This window comes from Gopherus flavomarginatus, chromosome 2 (genome assembly GCF_025201925.1).
Source record: "Gopherus flavomarginatus isolate rGopFla2 chromosome 2, rGopFla2.mat.asm, whole genome shotgun sequence".
In the NCBI taxonomy this organism is placed as follows: Eukaryota; Metazoa; Chordata; order Testudines; family Testudinidae; genus Gopherus; species Gopherus flavomarginatus.
Genome location: NC_066618.1, coordinates 175,843,347 through 175,857,106, shown reverse-complemented (window position 1 = coordinate 175,857,106; position 13,760 = coordinate 175,843,347). Strand labels below are relative to the sequence as shown.

At 40.5% G+C, this 13,760-nt stretch overlaps 1 non-coding gene across 1 annotated transcript; it reads right to left on the bottom strand.

Annotated features, from left to right (window-relative positions):
- Positions 1 to 11,347: 11,347 nt before the first annotated feature.
- On the bottom strand, positions 11,348 to 11,507 carry LOC127046098 (U1 spliceosomal RNA). Its single transcript, XR_007772958.1, has one exon. It is a non-coding gene; the product is annotated as a U1 spliceosomal RNA (small nuclear RNA).
- Positions 11,508 to 13,760: the final 2,253 nt, after the last annotated feature.

Genomic DNA, 13,760 nt, shown 5'->3' with positions numbered 1-13,760 from the left:
ATCTCAGCTTTTAATCAGGAAAAAATTCCTGTCTCGATAAGGTCAAAAAAGTGACAAAACTCTGGAGCTTCATCTACTCCTAATTTTTGCCAGAAGTAAATGCTGCTACTTTAGAAAGCATTTAAAATTGTCACAAAGAGTCTGAATTCAGTGCTACCTTCTAGATTGTCTTGGCCTATCATCAGTCTCAGCTGAAGGCCCTGAAAAGTAGTTATTAGCCAGACTGGATCAGCCCACCAGGTTGAAGACTCTTCTGACCTTCCTCTCTCACTGCAGGGCAGTCAGGGACTGCACAAGTCTGTAACTTGAAGCTTAGTGAGGCCATAACCGACTAGTGCAGCGTTTCTTATCTTTCCAGACTACTGTCCCCCTTTCAGGAGTCTGATTTGTCTTGTGTACCCCCAAGTTTCACCTCACTTAAAAACTACTTGCTTACAAAATCAGACATAAAAATACAAACGTGTCACAGCACACTATTACTGAAAAATTGCCTACATTCTCATTTTTACCATATAATTCTGAAATAAATCAACTGGAATATAAATATTGTACTTACATTTCAGTGTATAGTACATAGAGTTGTATAAACAAGTCATTGTCTATATGAAATGTTAGTTTGTACTGCCTTCGCTAGTGCTTTTTATGTAGCCTGTTGTAAAATAAGGCAAATGTCTAGATGAGTTGATGTACCCCCTGGAAGAGCTCTGTGTACCCCAAAGGCATGTACTCCTGGTTGACAGCCACTGGACTAGTGGCTATCAAGCAACTTTTGGAAAACATGTTGTGTTGCACTCATCTGTACCAGTGCTTTGCTCCATGTTATAAAATACCTTATAAAGCCAGAGGAAACAGCAAATCTTTTGAACCGTGTTTTGAAAATGCATATTGCGGTAGTAAGATTGAGTGAAAGAATCAAAGAATGTGAAAATCTAGTGATATAGGCTCTTCCCTTCCCTGAGATGTAACCTGAGACATATTTAGCCACTGATCCCACAATGCACATAAATATATGCTTAACTTTAATCAAGTTGAACAGTCCCATTTGACTTCAATAGGTAAAGTTAAGCACATGCTTTAAGTGCTGGCGGGATCAGGGCCCCAGTGCACAGGATAGCAATTAGAGTTTTAGGGCTGATACCTCTCCTCTCCTTTGATCCATGCTGAAAATGAAAATGTTTTCTGATCCTCTTTATGACAGCAAAGTGCTTTTGCTTTTTGGAGAAGCCAATATTCCGTAATGCAAGATGCAGTGAAATAGCAGTGAAGTCTTACAAAAACTCAGAAGAAACAAAACTGCACCCAAAACCGTGATGTGGGGCAGATTTGTTTAAATACATACATTAATTAAATATAAAATTTGTGATAAGAGAGCACAAATGTGCACAGAGGGGTGAAAAGTTGAATCCTAATGAAGTCTGGAAGACTTTAAATCCAAACCAGATCCAACCAGAGACCTAGTTACCAGCTCGTTTAAGGTGGTGTACAAGAACATACTTATCTACTGGGGACTGGAAGAGAAAGTGGAATAGTATAACTTGTGCTTTATAAACCTGTCTGGATATTTTTGGCACGATTATTAAATTAAAGTTATATTAAAATGAAACACTTTGCTATTTAGCTTTCTGCCTGACTGGCAGCTCTTGCTACATAAATCTAGTTAGAGAAAATTGGCCCATTTGAATTGGATGTGACATTTCTGCACCATCAAGAAAATGGCTGCACTTTTTTAAAAATTGTTTCCCTTGCATATAATTTTGAAACAGCCTTACAAAAATGTTTTCTTTGTTTCACTCCTGACTGAATCAAAAATGCATGTTAATAGTTGCCAATTGGCATATGCTGTAGTCATTCCAGCAGACAGTAATGGGAATGTATGAAGTGGTTTTTGGAAGAACTGCTCTTCCTTGCAGTGTGCATTAGACTTTGCATAGTTTGAAAGAGATGGTGTTTATTCCCTACAGACCAGTTTCCTCAGTGCAAGAACAGAAAGAGTTTCCTAACTGGGGAACACAAAGATTTAACAAAAACGCTCTCACACATACACTCATTTTATAATGTCCATTGCAAGTGGGTAAATAACTTTTTATCATTATACTGAAAATTAAGTGACTTACACTTCCCAAAGATCTTGTCTGTGAATAAAAAGTAAAAGTTGCTTGTTGCTGTAGGCATGCATGGTATTTGTTGTATCTTGTGGCTACAGGAATGTCAGGATCTCTCTCTCTCTCTCTCTCACATACACACACACACACACAGAGATTATGGTACAGTTTGTTGATTCTTGGTTATGATTTTAAAAGTAATTATTTCACTTTTTGATGCTGTCATTCAATTATTCCAATCTAAAATTCCTCTTCCCCCCAAAATTAGTAGTACTGAAAGACAAAAATTGTGTTTGAGGCCCACTGAAAGTAAAAAGACAGCCAACTGTTCAGTGCTGTAGAGCCACAGGCAAAAATGATTCAAAAACAGCAGGCCTGCTGCAGTTTCATAGCTAGTAGAGGGAATATGAGTAAACTAATAAATGCTGTTCCACCAGACCTGTGCTGACCTTAGACATTTTTATGCAGCTGGAAGGAAACAAATAAGGAAGTAGATTTAAAAAAAGAAAAAGAAAAGTCAGGTCAATTTTACAAACAAAGAGTAGCAGGGAAATTAATGTTTGCCAGATGGAAAAGAGAATAAAACAAATAGGGAAACCAAGGTAGGATGGTTAAGTGACTTGACCAAAGCTTCGGAGAGAATTGGAGTTAGCCTAGGACTAGAATGCAGGAGTTCCTAGTTTTCAGTCTGATGTTCAGTACAGTAGCTTCTCTCACAATTCCTTATGGATGCTGGGCACAGCAGCTGCTCAACAGAGAACTGATTCAATTTCAGGCATTGCTCAAGAGGAACCGGTAGCAATCCATTGGCAGAAGCCTGAGTAGCAACCCTCAATCTCAAATTGGCCTGGGGACCCACTGCTGTGGGTTTCACTGGCTCCTAAGGCCAAGCCCTGGGCAACTGTAGGTGAGCTGTGAATAATCTTTGATTTTCAGCAAAAATCACCACAGCAAACTTTCCACCTCTCATTTACATGTTCAAGGCCATCTCTCTGGTAAAAAGGCTAGAGATTTACTTTTCCTTTAATACTGATGCTAGCCTTGACAATTTTAAGATCCCAAAATTAAGGTTTGTATGAGTAGCAGCGGCATAGCTAAAGGATTCATAGGCCACAAAGTCTGGCCTCTGCTGGGATTATAGCTACACCTCTCAAATGTGGTTGAGCTGCCCTGGTGTGAGAGTATTAGGAGTAGGCTAGAGAAAATCCCTGATTAATCCTGAGACCCCAATGTGCAGTCTAAAGGCAGCTTTTCCAGTTTTATTATCCCTGGCCTAACAGGGAAGAAGGGATACTGTAAGGAAGTCTTTTAACAGTTTTAAAAATAAAGCCCTCCATGTTCCCCTCCAATTCCATATTTTAACTGATACTACTATTATCTTCTAGAATATGTTTTTTGAGAAGCTGGTTAATTCACAGTGAAACATTTCAATGGTTAGATCAAATGTTTTGTTTCTGATTTTTGGCTGAGAGCAAAAATAATTCTCTCCAGAAAATCTGCATGAGGTTCTTTTATAATTCGGTTTGACAATATTATTGATCCTATTGAACTTTGGCTGTAAAGTATTTCTGGGCTGTACTTCTCAAATCAATTGCCATAAACATACAAGTAAAAATTTCAGATTTGAAAGGCTAGTACTATGTGCTGAACTTCAGATTTCATAGTTCTAGCTTGAGCTTGCTTCTTGTTGCATGTTACCATTTAAAGATAATAGGTCAAATTTACCCCTGATTTAATTCTTTGGAATAACATCAGGGGAGATTTTTGACCTAATAGATCTAGCACTTGAATGTGTTGGGATCTGTACTAGATGTAGGAGGACCTCTGAAACACTTTTTAAATGTTTTTAAAAGAAGTTGGAAGGTTTGTCCTTGAGAATTCCATGTGCCTGAACATAAGTAAACAGGATAAAGTTTCAGACTTCAGCTAACTTTAGGAAATGGAATATGTTACTCTAATGATTTTTAAGAGAAAGCATTCCTCATAAAAACTTGCAAAATATAGCAATTTTGTTTTGTTACTCTTTGCTTCCATATGCCTATGTTTGCTTCAGTGTGAATTAATTACTTGTTTCTTTTAGCTGCTCAGTCAAATGTTTGATTATGACTATTATTGCTGAGTTCTCGGTTTTTTTCTGCAATTTCTTGCCTGAACCTATCCACATCTTTTCTGTTTAGTTTTTTGGTTTTTTTAAAAAAGATTTCCTGTTTCTCTTATACTTTGTAGTCACAGTGCCAGCAGAATATACACTACATATATCAGACTATGCCCACAGAAGACATGAATATCTATAGTAGGATTCCAATAAGGAATTTTTAATTTATAAGATATCTCAACTATTAACAGGGAACAATATAGTTGGTGCCTATTGTACAATTTCCTGTTTCCTATCATCCTTTTTATATCAGTGCTTGTCAAAGTTATTCAGTCTATCTTTTCAACATAACAAATTTGTATTTTTCATCCAGCTATATAAGAAATCTCAGCATTGAATAAGACATCCCATTTGAACAGATTAGCAAACCCTGATATAAGGGGCCTAAGTAGCCAAAGACCCCTGAATTCTTTCCATTAACTTCAGTGGGTTTGGATCAGGCCCATATCACATATGGCACAAGTATTCTGATTGTTCTCTGTGAACGCTACCACATTTAAATGGAGTTTCTTTCCAACTTCCAGTATCCCAAGCTGTCTTACCTGTATTGCATACATATGTGCACTGCAGGAAGAATGAGCCTTCCACATTTCTACCTATCTCCCAAACCCAGAGAAATTTATGAACAAATATGAACACATCAGACCAAGTCCAACTGCTATTTCAAGGGGTGAGCAAAGGAAATTTTATCTGAAATGAAATTAAGTGTTTTCATTTTGCCTCTGATTCAACTATCATCATGCCAAATTCAAAATCTAAACCAAAACCAAATTCAAATTCTATATCCAGTTACACCTGTTGCTATTCTACACCTTTATTCTGTGAACCCTTGCATGCTTCTGTAACTTTATACACATGAGACTGAATCAAATTAAGTGCATGAAGTTCAACCTATGCATAAATGTTTGCAGGATGCGGTCCCTATTGATTTCAGCAAGAATTGAAGTGGTGAAAATTTGAGAGGAATTTAGCACTAAATCTTTAATGAACACACTCATGCCAGTTCTATAACTTGATGATTGAAAAACATTTTTGAATTTGTGAATACTTTTCTGAAGGTGAAATTGCTAAATTTAGATTGAATCTGAATTTGTTATTTGAAATGAGACTTAATTCTATGTATTAGATACAACCAATTCATCTGTTTTCATCAAGTAATTAATGTGTTTTGATACAAGCAATTCATCTGTGACTGGACTGAAAGTCATGGAAAGAGATTCACATGAAAATTGAAAGAAAAGGTTTCCTTGCTTCCTCCTCTTGACTGAGATTTAGCTCAAATACCCCATTCTGGTGTCAACTTATCCTTGTAGAAAGAAGCCTGGGTAACTTTTGTTATTGAACCAACCTCTATTGTAAATAGAACTGAGTGAATAATTTGCAGTAAGTTATCTGATGAATTTAACCTTATTTTCTGCTCACTGAATATGGATGTAGTTTGTTCCGATGTAGTACTTGTTTGAAAGTATACTATGACTTTTTTTGAAAATATTTTTAATTCTGTGTATACTGATCATGAACTGTTTCTCTGTGAGTATTTCATATCCGTTATGCAGGTTGCATTGTTAGCTATAATTGGTCAGATAAGCCATGCATACAGATTTTGTTCCCTGATTGTATCAGCATACAAACCAGGAGAATTCATTTAAAAAACTTATTTTTTGGGTAAATACTGTACATATACATCCTTGAAATTCTCTTTTTGCAAATATTTGTGCCAGAAAATCATAGCTGTATGAAATTCCACAGACTACGAACATGGCTGAAGAAAAGTCATTTAAAAAAAGAGTGAACATTTAAAGAAAATGTTTTATAGTATTCACTCAACTCTGATTCTGAATTTATGTGATTTAAGGGAGTAGGATCTGATGGAAAGGCCAGTAGAATTTAAATCTGACTGGGATGAAACCAACAGAGTTCTATAGAAATATGGGAAGTTCTACGTAAATTTATCTAAAACCCAGTAGAATCTAACAGAGCATGAGATCCTTTCTATGGGCTTTTTAAAAATGAGGGGTATGATTAAATAGACTCTAGCAGGGATATAATTTTCTATTAACTCAATTCTGTAGGAGGATACAGAAAACCCATAGAAAGGTTTCCATTCTCTGTTAAACTCTGTAGGATATTTCCATGCAGGGTGGGGGAAGGAGAGGTAGAGAAATGGAGAATGGGAGGTATGAAGAAGAATAAAGCAGGCTCTGTGATCTGAAACCATAACATTCATCTTCAGTGTAACTAATCGGGTAACCTGTCTTGTGGTGAGAGAGAAATTAAAAGGAAAATAAAAAGGGGGTTACCACTACGGTAGATTCTGTTATCTTTTTACTGAATATAGTGTGAAATAGTGCTTGGAATGGTGGTGGCCTCACCTCACTGGCTGACCTCCCCTTGACTCTGAGCATGAAGAAACAGAAAGATTTTGTGTTCTAGCATAGCTGGGCCTTCCTGTGACCTGCGTGAAACCCTCCAGCCTCTTTCCCACAACGCTGCACTAAAGCCTCGCTACAGTTCTTGGTTTATTTTTTCAGGTGAGTAAACTCTGTATCAAATACTGGTTTCTCAGTTGCTTTTAATTAGGCTTCTGGAATCCACTCTTTCATCTTGGGTGAAATCTGCGTCACTTCGCTCCAGCTATTTTTGGTTCTAAAGCCATGGGTTTGCTTTTATGCAGCTAATTGAAGGCACACAGGAAAGGAGAAACGGGGCTAATCCCAAAGATTTGAGATATTTTACGGTTAGGATAAAACCACACATTTTTTAGAATCACTTTCTAAATTTTAACTTCACAACCACTTCCCTGAGGGGAAAGAGGGCATGAGGGAGAAACCAGCTGTAATGACACAATCTTCTTAGGGGTCTTATAATCCCTGCAGGGAAGATAAAGCAGGTGATGTAGACCTGATATGACAAAATAGATTCATTTTTCATAACTTCTATTTGGTCACCTCCTCCACATCCCGTCTATAGTAGGCTAAGGAGGATGATAGGTGCACTCAGCAACTTATAGAGCACATTTTCAAAGCACCACAGTCATGTGACTCCCATTCACATCAATGGGCATCTCACAATTTTGGGTATGAAAATGAAAGGACATTCTACCAGCTCTATCAAAGAGATGCCACTCCAAGATACTTTTGAGTTTTCAATTTTAATAAATACACCGCATACAGTTTTTGTCTTCATTTCCTACCCAAATCATTGTGTAATATTGCTTTGCAGAGCAAGAGAGGTGGCTACATTTTGATGGGTATGTATGTGTAACATTTTACACACACACACACACACACACACACACACACACACACACACACACACACACACACACTCTTCAAGCACTTTCAGACTTTTCTGCTTCAAAAGTGCTATAAGCAGTTAGGCCTAAATGGTAATTATTAACGCAATTTCTTAATTGTTCTGTATATATTTTTGAATATTTAAATGAAGTATTCTAGCAATATTTATGGAATTTCCATATTCAAAATAAATAGACACACTATATGAAGAGAGTTTGGCTAAAGTACGTACAATTCCACTGAAGTGGGCACAGTGGGCATCAATTTATACCAGGAATTAATTTAGCTGAATTCACAATTTAATCTGTTTGAAGCAATTTCTCATAAATACAACCATTTAAGATCAGATTCTGCCACCCTATGATGGTGTACTTTATTTCATGAATAGTCCCACTGAAATCAGTTGGATTATTTTGCAGAGTAAAGTACTATTCAGTTCAAGCAAGGGTAACAGAATCTGGAATTTCCAACTGGAATCATTTTGCTCAAGTTTGAGGCTAATAATCAGTAGGAATAACTATACGTCAATTTGAAAGATATATATGGAAAAATAAATATCTACTATCATCTTTTGCCACCTTTTTTGCCCAGTTCCATGAGCCCTTTATGGCATTTGCCTTTAGAAATAACAATTTGATTCAGTATTGGATATAGTCTCTCACTCTTTCTCACCTTACCACATACAAGTTAACCTGTGTATTGTGCACAGAAAGATTCCTAAGCAAGTAGCAAGTCCCACTGAGGTACAGTAACTCCTCACTTAATGTAGTTATGTTCCTGAAAAATGCAACTTTAAGTTAAACAATGTTAAATGAATCCAATTTTCCCATAAGATTTAATGTAAATGCGGGGGATTAGGTTCCAAGGAAAGTTTTTGGGGGCAGAAAAAAGGCATTATATACTGTACAGTACTGTACTGTGGTTGAGAAGTGCCCCTGGCTTACTCTACGCAGGCACAGCCTGCTGCAGGCAAGGACGCTAGGAAGCACCTTTGCAGCAGCAGCAGCAGTTTCCCTGGAGAAGAACAGGCTCAGACTTTGCCGGGAATGCTCCAGGCCCACCACTTCCTGTCCCCGCTCCACTCCAGGCCCACCTCTTCCCACCCTCACTCCACCTCCTCTCCAGAGCACGCTACATCCCTCCCAGCACTAAAGTCCTAAGCACCGCCAAACAGCTGTTTGGCGGCGCTTAGGACTTTCTGGGAGGGACGAGGAGGAGCAGAGACACAGTGCTTCCCTGCTCCTGCCCCCCTTCCCTCCCAGAAAGTCCTAAGCACAAAGTGCTGGAAGGAGGAGGTGGAGTGGAGAAGCCCCACATCTCCACTCCTCTCCCTCTCTTCCAGAAAATTCTAAGCGCTGGTAAACAGCTGTTTGGTGGTGCTTAAGACTTTCTGAGAGGGATGGGGAGGAGCAGGGACACGGGGCTTCCCCGCTCCTACCCCTCCCTCCCAGAGAGTCCTAAGCGCCACCAAACAGCTGTGGCACTTCCCTGCTCCTCACACTGTGGTGGAGGAAGCGGTGGGAGGGAGAGGGAGGAGGCGGAGAAACGGAACTTGTGCAATGCTCCCTTGTAAAGTTGCTGCTCTTCCACAGAATCTTACAAGCAGGCAGCCAAATGACGTCATAAAGGAGCATTGCACAACTTTAAACAAGCATGTTCCCTAATTGAGCAGGGATGTAACATTGAAACAACGTTCAGCGTGACGACATTAAATGAGGCATTACTGTAGTGCATGGTACTAGAACTATCAGTGGCATTAGCAAGACTCTACAGCCACGTGATGGGTTTCTTGACAGAGCACAGCCAGCATCCATTTCAGGTTAGAAAAGTCTTTAAATAATCAAATCAAACAAGATACAAGTGTTGGCAATTTTCTTTCCTACTCCCTTCAAGGTTCATAAACCCATAGGAGAAGAGAACCAAATTCGTGCTAGCTGCATCTTGTTTAACTTGTCCATTGAAACGGCTACCTTTTTTCTACTGTGGATTTTTTCCTTCCTTAGGTATCACAGGATAAATCTCCTGTCAGTGCCATGGATACTACCATGACTTGAATGGAGCCACACTGCAGTAACTGAGAGGAGAATTTGGCCCAGTATTGTTGCTATTAGTGTTATTCCTAAGTATGTGGGAGCACCCACAAAGTGGTAGGTGCTTTCCAGGTAAAGTATGACACAGTCCATGCACCCAAAAGCTTACAGCAAAAAACAAAATGGATGAGAGGTGTGGAAAGGGACTGCAACATACAAGCAGAGTGGTCAGGTGAGTTGTTGGCGCATATATAGGTAGTTCCACAGCTTGATGGTGGGGGAGGTTGCATAAACTATCCTTAACAGTCATCCTATTTAATTATTTGCTGGCTAATTTGTTATAGATTTCACAGCAGAAATGACTCCTGAGAAGGGATTTGAACAGGAGAAGTGCCTATTTTGCATATGAAGCCATTACTCCAACTAATAGATCATCGTCAAGAGAAGCCATTTAAAATGGTCTGTCAGCCTAAATCCTGAGCAGGGAAGAGTTATTAAAATATGTATAAAATGCTACAAGAGACACAAAAGAAGTTGGTGTTCTGCATTACAAAAAATGCAAGATAAGGCAGTTCCAGGCACAGTGGCTGGGTAGGCTGGCCCCTCCCTCCCAAGCACAAGCTCAATGTAGAATCCCACCCACACAATTTACTCTTTTTTCTACCACCCAAAATATAATTTCTAATCCATGTCACTGTTCCTTTACCCATCCTAGTCTCTGATGTATCATCTTGGCCCTTACTCTATCCACTCCTAAATCTCTGATGGTAGATTTGTTCCTTTCCTCACCACCCCCTCCTAACCCATATGCTCTGCCTCCTTCCTCCTCACTAGTGGCTCATTTCCTGTATTTACCTTTTTGTCCTGTGTACATGCCCACTCATGCCATGATGGTTGGCAGAAGAGGCCACAGCCACTGTCTGCTACTCCCTTGGGCAGGTGGCTGCTTTCTCACAGGCTGGCCCTTATGACATCTGCTTCAGAAGTTGGTGTAAGAGCTGGGTTGGGGGACTAGCAGGAGGAGAGATGGGTGAGCTAATTTCAGAGACTTTGCCAGTTGCTAATCCTGTCCCCTGGTAACAGTGAGGTTGAGGACTTGGCAGCTCAGCCCAATTTCTGTCTCTACACCCACACTCTGTTCCCCTCCCTTCGGCCCCTTCAAGGCCTAAATAAAAACCTTCTGATGCCTGGCTGACTGAGCAATGTTTGGCTCCATTCACACCACCACAGATTTTCAAACATAAAAAATTTATGCCATTGTAGCCTTATATGGCATCTTTGTCTAAATTGGCTTTTACACATTTCAGTGTTTCTTTTTTCTCTCTTTTAATTTTGAATTTCCAGGCTAACAAATATTTGTGAGGTTTTTTGAGAAAGCTGCAATGTTCTCTTTAGGGAATTTTTCTGAAGAAAGTGGTAGATTTTTCCCACGTTCAACTCCAGGTAAACTAAGTACAACTGTGGAAAACACAAAGAACCTGATTCTTACTTACACTAAGATTCCTTTACACATAAGGAGGATGTAAATTTCATTTAGTTCCACTTTAAAGCTCTGTTACAATACCATAGAAAGGTGAGGGGACCTTAATGTAAAGAAGAAACAGGGTCAAAAAGGCTGAGGAATTTACTCAGTGTTTACTCAGTCCTTATTCAATCCTTACTTAGGCACAGCCTTCCATTGATTTCAATGGGAACTTACTGTAATAAGAACTGGATAAACACGAAGGGCTAATTTTTGTAACCCTTACTCACATATTTTTCCCCCAGGGGAAAGCGCAAACACAATCCTCCACTACCACAAATTATGTAGTCAAGTTTCCTGCATTTGAGGGAAAACGCAGGGGTCAGCACACCCGGAGTGCAATGGATGAACCTCACCCTGGGAAAACCACCACGGTGATAATGGTATCTCCTGAGCCATTACTCACATGATTAGCCTTGCAGAGACTGAGTCCCAATCCAACTCTAAATAAAAGCTGACAAAGGCTCTCAGGATTTGACTCAGAAAGAATAACATTTCCATACTTGGTACAGTTAGGTTGTCCCTATCCAGTTCAGTCCTCTGTAGACAGTAAGGGCAAAGCTCCATTTATAACTTTGCTTGAATCACTGCTGTGGCTCTGAAAGTCACTGCGCCACAGTGATGTTGGTAGCATTATCATACGACTCATCGATTCGACTCTGCTGTTTTTCACACGTTAGCCCTGTTCTTTGGAGATTCGCAAACCAGTAGATGTTAAATAAATATTCCTTTTCAGCTCCTCACATGCACCACAGCCTGTCAGAAACAAAACAGGCGATGCAGCGCAGTCATTAAACTCCCCTGGAAAGCAACACGCTCAGTATTTAGGTTTTGTTCCTGACAGGCCTCCGGCAATGGGAGGCTCCTTTTCTCCAGCTCGGTGAAAAAACATCCCTTCAAGTTTTAGAGCTGTTCCCTGCCACGTACTCTCATGCGCTCACCATCTCATCGACACATTAGATAGTTATCTATCATTTTATATAATGACTTTTACTAGAGTCAGGGCCAAAGTAAGACAATTCAGGGGCCTAGACATACTGTGATGTGTGCCTCCCTGCAGCCCCACCCCTCATTTGGAGTGATGGAGGCAGGGCAGCCCTTTCCCCTTCCATGAAGGCAGGGGCAGTGGCATAAGATGTCCTCTCCCAAGAAATAACAGAGGGCTTTCTTCCCGTTGGGAGTAGCAAGAGCAGCAACTGGGGGTCTCCTCTTCCCTATCAGAGGCACCAGTGGCAACAGGGACCCATCTCCCATACTTAACCAGGACTCAGGGTCTATCTGCTCAGGTAAGTAAATTGGTTTGTCCCATTGTTCTTTTCTCCTCAGCCCACAACACAGAGCCTACTGCTGGGATAATGTCATTGGGGCTCCCCAGTGCAGCAGACTTTGGGGTTAACACACTGCTAAGATGAATGGCACAGTGCACACCACTCAGAGTTATTGTTTCAGGCTCTCTGCAAACTCAAATAGACATCATTGCATCGGGTACAAGCTGAGCTCCATTTTCAGTGTTTTCATCACCATTATTGTGGCTCAACATTTTTAAATGAAAGCTCATATTCTGCATAGTCATATGACTTGGAAAATTGGGGGCCTATAGCACCTTAATGTAATCCTAGCCAAGTGCTACATAAAAGTCCAGAAGCACAAGGAATCTCTCTGTTTCCTCTCTCCTCATTCAGTCTGACTCACTATGCACATCAGTTATATAGCAGAGGAGTGAACTAATCCACTGCTGCCCTGATGTATAACCTGCTAGGTAAAGTGCTGCGCTGAATCACACAACTGACATAGATCCCCATCGAAATTCCAAATGCCGCAGCTCTTGCAGCAGGCATGGAGTTAACTTCTCCAAAGGTTTCATTTCTGATGGAATCCTGAGAGAAAAAAATTGTTTTTCAGCCAATACAAGCATGGGAGCTGATGAGATATGGGGAACGGAGGCTGCACATTGGCATCAGCCCTGACAGGGATGATGTGCGAGGTAGGCCCAATGCCTCTGGGTATGCTTAGGCAGCAAGGCATGGAGGGTATAGTGCACCCTAAGGCATCCCAGTTCTGCTGTACGGTGCAGAGGAAGGGCCGAGCAATGCCGTATTTCATCTCTCCCGCCCATGTCCTCTTCTTTTGAGTCTGGTGTCCCAGTCACCATTAGACTTCCCTAGTTCCTGACTACCAGGAACTCAAGGTAGCACATCCCCCAACAGGGTGTGTGTGGAGGGGGGGCAGGGAGGATCCTTCACTCACTCCTCCTGTACTGGAGCATAAGCTTTCGTGGGTGAATACCCCCTTTGTCAGACGCATGACATGTGTCTGACGAAGTGGGTATTCACCCACGAAAGCTATTCTCCAATACATCTGTTAGTCTACAAGGTGCCACAGGACTCTGTCACTTTTTACAGATCCAGACTAACATGGTTACCCCTCTGATACTTGACCTCCTGTACTGCCACCCATGTAGCTACGATTTAGCTCCAAACATACTGTTGACTAGTATGAGAGCCTGACAAAAGTACAGTTACAGAGTCATCCAGCTGAGAGGTGTGGCAAGAACCCCATAATCAAGTCTAGCGTCCAACAACAAGGATTATTTTGATTTTTGTCTTTCTTCCTGTGTGTATGTGTGTAAATTCCTTAAATATTTTTGTCTCCCTG